The 4,134-nt window shown below is 56.8% G+C and overlaps 6 non-coding genes across 6 annotated transcripts; all 6 read left to right on the top strand.

Annotated features, from left to right (window-relative positions):
* Positions 1 to 532: 532 nt before the first annotated feature.
* PHYSODRAFT_t1171 lies at positions 533 to 605 on the top strand. The gene has a single exon. It is a non-coding gene; the product is annotated as a tRNA-Val (tRNA).
* A 338-nt stretch (positions 606 to 943) lies between these two features.
* PHYSODRAFT_t1172 lies at positions 944 to 1,024 on the top strand. Its single transcript has one exon. It is a non-coding gene; the product is annotated as a tRNA-Ser (tRNA).
* A 713-nt stretch (positions 1,025 to 1,737) lies between these two features.
* Positions 1,738 to 1,810, top strand: PHYSODRAFT_t1173. The gene has a single exon. It is a non-coding gene; the product is annotated as a tRNA-Val (tRNA).
* Positions 1,811 to 2,148: 338 nt separating this feature from the next.
* On the top strand, positions 2,149 to 2,229 carry PHYSODRAFT_t1174. The gene has a single exon. It is a non-coding gene; the product is annotated as a tRNA-Ser (tRNA).
* Positions 2,230 to 2,942: 713 nt separating this feature from the next.
* Positions 2,943 to 3,015, top strand: PHYSODRAFT_t1175. Its single transcript has one exon. It is a non-coding gene; the product is annotated as a tRNA-Val (tRNA).
* A 338-nt stretch (positions 3,016 to 3,353) lies between these two features.
* PHYSODRAFT_t1176 lies at positions 3,354 to 3,434 on the top strand. The gene has a single exon. It is a non-coding gene; the product is annotated as a tRNA-Ser (tRNA).
* The last annotated feature ends 700 nt before the right edge of the window (positions 3,435 to 4,134 follow it).

The raw sequence follows: 4,134 nt of genomic DNA, 5'->3' as shown, positions 1-4,134 counted from the left end.
CCGTCGCTTGTAGCGACCATTTCTCACGGATGATTTCCAACCCCGCCAGGCTCGAAACCAACTGCGCTGTCCGCAGGTAGGTCAGGCAATGGGACTGACCGCTGCTGGCACGGCACAGCAGGCACGATCGTGGCAGTGTGCCTCGAGGTGTTGGGCTGGGCCAAAAGGCCGGCGACACAGTGTGGTTTGGGCACATGATGCCATGATGCCGAAGCAACCCGTGCGCAGAAAGAGATGACCCGTTTGGCTCCTCGATAGGTAGGTGGCGTGTACACTACCGCCGCGACCGGCTGATTGCGAGGAGGATCCAACCGAGCGCTGCTGAGTACCGTAGATGGAGGGGTCAAGTCGCGAGATGTTTTGGGTCCTGCGATCGTCTTGAAGCATGCGTGGTGGTCTGTGGGCGATGCGAGTGCGATATGGTGTCCAGTCGACGCTGGAAGTTGGCGGTATAGGTCGTTTTGTGCGTGCGTGCGGCGTGATAATTGTGTGGTAAAATGGGACGGTTTGAGGGTTGTGTGATCGTTCGAGTGTCGGTGTCGTCTAGTGGTTAGGACGTGAGCTTAACACGCTCAAGATCGAGGGTTCGATCCCCTCCTCCGATATCTTATTGCCTTTTTCTTTACAACCACTCGTTCGTGGCCCCTGGACCAGCAGCGCATGCTGTAACCATACCTCAGTGCGCAGCACATCCGTGTCCAAGCCGCTAGTAGCTTCTATAGCGAACGAGCCACGTGCAGCCCCGGAGACATCGCGATACGAGTATCGCGGTCGGTGAGAGAGGTGAGTGGTGGTTGTTGCGTGTGTAGGTAGGCGCTGACAGCGACGGTAAGGGTAGGCAATGGTAGGCAGGAGGTTGTGGTGCGGTTAGCATGGATGTGCGTTGGCGTACGTGTGTTTGCGGTGAATGTGGTGAGGGTTTGGATTTGTGTCGAATTTTAACGACAGCTTGGCCGAGTGGTTAAGGCGATAGACTAGAAATCTATTGGGGTAACCCGCGTGAGTTCAAATCTCACAGCTGTCGGACCCATTTTATGTGATTCAACCCGAGTCCATCTCGCCTCGTTGTGGCCTTCCCGCGCCTTCCTGTGACGCCACGCACCCAGCCACCACGTCTGCTCATCACACGCGACTCGACAGCACAATGGATACTTGTACACGCCCGCCATAGATTGCGCTACAACCATCGTTCCCACACGCCCGTCCGCTTCGTAAGCGACCATTTCTCAACGGATGATTTCCAAACCCCGCCAGGCTCGAAACCAACTGCGCTGTCCGCAGGTAGGTCAGGCAATGGGACTGACCGCTGCTGGCACGGCACAGCAGGCACGATCGTGGCAGTGTGCCTCGAGGTGTTGGGCTGGGCCAAAAGGCCGGCGACACAGTGTGGTTTGGGCACATGATGCCATGATGCCGAAGCAACCCGTGCGCAGAAAGAGATGACCCGTTTGGCTCCTCGATAGGTAGGTGGCGTGTACACTACCGCCGCGACCGGCTGATTGCGAGGAGGATCCAACCGAGCGCTGCTGAGTACCGTAGATGGAGGGGTCAAGTCGCGAGATGTTTTGGGTCCTGCGATCGTCTTGAAGCATGCGTGGTGGTCTGTGGGCGATGCGAGTGCGATATGGTGTCCAGTCGACGCTGGAAGTTGGCGGTATAGGTCGTTTTGTGCGTGCGTGCGGCGTGATAATTGTGTGGTAAAATGGGACGGTTTGAGGGTTGTGTGATCGTTCGAGTGTCGGTGTCGTCTAGTGGTTAGGACGTGAGCTTAACACGCTCAAGATCGAGGGTTCGATCCCCTCCTCCGATATCTTATTGCCTTTTTCTTTACAACCGCTCGTTCGTGGCCCCTGGACCAGCAGCGCATGCTGTAACCATAGCTCAGTGCGCAGCACATCCGTGTCCAAGCCGCTAGTAGCTTCTATAGCGAACGAGCCACGTGCAGCCCCGGAGACATCGCGATACGAGTATCGCGGTCGGTGAGAGAGGTGAGTGGTGGTTGTTGCGTGTGTAGGTAGGCGCTGACAGCGACGGTAAGGGTAGGCAATGGTAGGCAGGAGGTTGTGGTGCGGTTAGCATGGATGTGCGTTGGCGTACGTGTGTTTGCGGTGAATATGGTGAGGGTTTGGATTTGTGTCAAATTTTAACGACAGCTTGGCCGAGTGGTTAAGGCGATAGACTAGAAATCTATTGGGGTAACCCGCGTGAGTTCAAATCTCACAGCTGTCGGACCCATTTTATGTGATTCAACCCGAGTCCATCTCGCCTCGTTGTGGCCTTCCCGCGCCTTCCTGTGACGCCACGCACCCAGCCACCACGTCTGCTCATCACACGCGACTCGACAGCACAATGGATACTTGTACACGCCCGCCATAGATTGCGCTACAACCATCGTTCCCACACGCCCGTCCGCTTCGTAAGCGACCATTTCTCAACGGATGATTTCCAAACCCCGCCAGGCTCGAAACCAACTGCGCTGTCCGCAGGTAGGTCAGGCAATGGGACTGACCGCTGCTGGCACGGCACAGCAGGCACGATCGTGGCAGTGTGCCTCGAGGTGTTGGGCTGGGCCAAAAGGCCGGCGACACAGTGTGGTTTGGGCACATGATGCCATGATGCCGAAGCAACCCGTGCGCAGAAAGAGATGACCCGTTTGGCTCCTCGATAGGTAGGTGGCGTGTACACTACCGCCGCGACCGGCTGATTGCGAGGAGGATCCAACCGAGCGCTGCTGAGTACCGTAGATGGAGGGGTCAAGTCGCGAGATGTTTTGGGTCCTGCGATCGTCTTGAAGCATGCGTGGTGGTCTGTGGGCGATGCGAGTGCGATATGGTGTCCAGTCGACGCTGGAAGTTGGCGGTATAGGTCGTTTTGTGCGTGCGTGCGGCGTGATAATTGTGTGGTAAAATGGGACGGTTTGAGGGTTGTGTGATCGTTCGAGTGTCGGTGTCGTCTAGTGGTTAGAACGTGAGCTTAACACGCTCAAGATCGAGGGTTCGATCCCCTCCTCCGATATCTTATTGCCTTTTTCTTTACAACCGCTCGTTCGTGGCCCCTGGACCAGCAGCGCATGCTGTAACCATAGCTCAGTGCGCAGCACATCCGTGTCCAAGCCGCTAGTAGCTTCTATAGCGAACGAGCCACGTGCAGCCCCGGAGACATCGCGATACGAGTATCGCGGTCGGTGAGAGAGGTGAGTGGTGGTTGTTGCGTGTGTAGGTAGGCGCTGACAGCGACGGTAAGGGTAGGCAGTGGTAGGCAGGAGGTTGTGGTGCGGTTAGCATGGATGTGCGTTGGCGTACGTGTGTTTGCGGTGAATGTGGTGAGGGTTTGGATTTGTGTCGAATTTTAACGACAGCTTGGCCGAGTGGTTAAGGCGATAGACTAGAAATCTATTGGGGTAACCCGCGTGAGTTCAAATCTCACAGCTGTCGGACCCATTTTATGTGATTCAACCCGAGTCCATCTCGCCTCGTTGTGGCCTTCCCGCGCCTTCCTGTGACGCCACGCACCCAGCCACCACGTCTGCTCATCACACGCGACTCGACAGCACAATGGATACTTGTACACGCCCGCCATAGATTGCGCTACAACCATCGTTCCCACACGCCCGTCCGCTTCGTAAGCGACCATTTCTCAACGGATGATTTCCAAACCCCGCCAGGCTCGAAACCAACTGCGCTGTCCGCAGGTAGGTCAGGCAATGGGACTGACCGCTGCTGGCACGGCACAGCAGGCACGATCGTGGCAGTGTGCCTCGAGGTGTTGGGCTGGGCCAAAAGGCCGGCGACACAGTGTGGTTTGGGCACATGATGCCATGATGCCGAAGCAACCCGTGCGCAGAAAGAGATGACCCGTTTGGCTCCTCGATAGGTAGGTGGCGTGTACACTACCGCCGCGACCGGCTGATTGCGAGGAGGATCCAACCGAGCGCTGCTGAGTACCGTAGATGGAGGGGTCAAGTCGCGAGATGTTTTGGGTCCTGCGATCGTCTTGAAGCATGCGTGGTGATCTGTGGGCGATGCGAGTGCGATATGGTGTCCAGTCGACGCTGGAAGTTGGCGGTATAGGTCGTTTTGTGCGTGCGTGCGGCGTGATAATTGTGTGGTAAAATGGGACGGTTTGAAGGGTGTA

The sequence above is a fragment of the Phytophthora sojae genome (genome assembly GCF_000149755.1).
Source record: "Phytophthora sojae unplaced genomic scaffold PHYSOscaffold_6, whole genome shotgun sequence".
Classification (NCBI taxonomy): Eukaryota; Oomycota; class Peronosporomycetes; order Peronosporales; family Peronosporaceae; genus Phytophthora; species Phytophthora sojae.
This window is presented reverse-complemented; position numbering and strand designations above follow the sequence as displayed.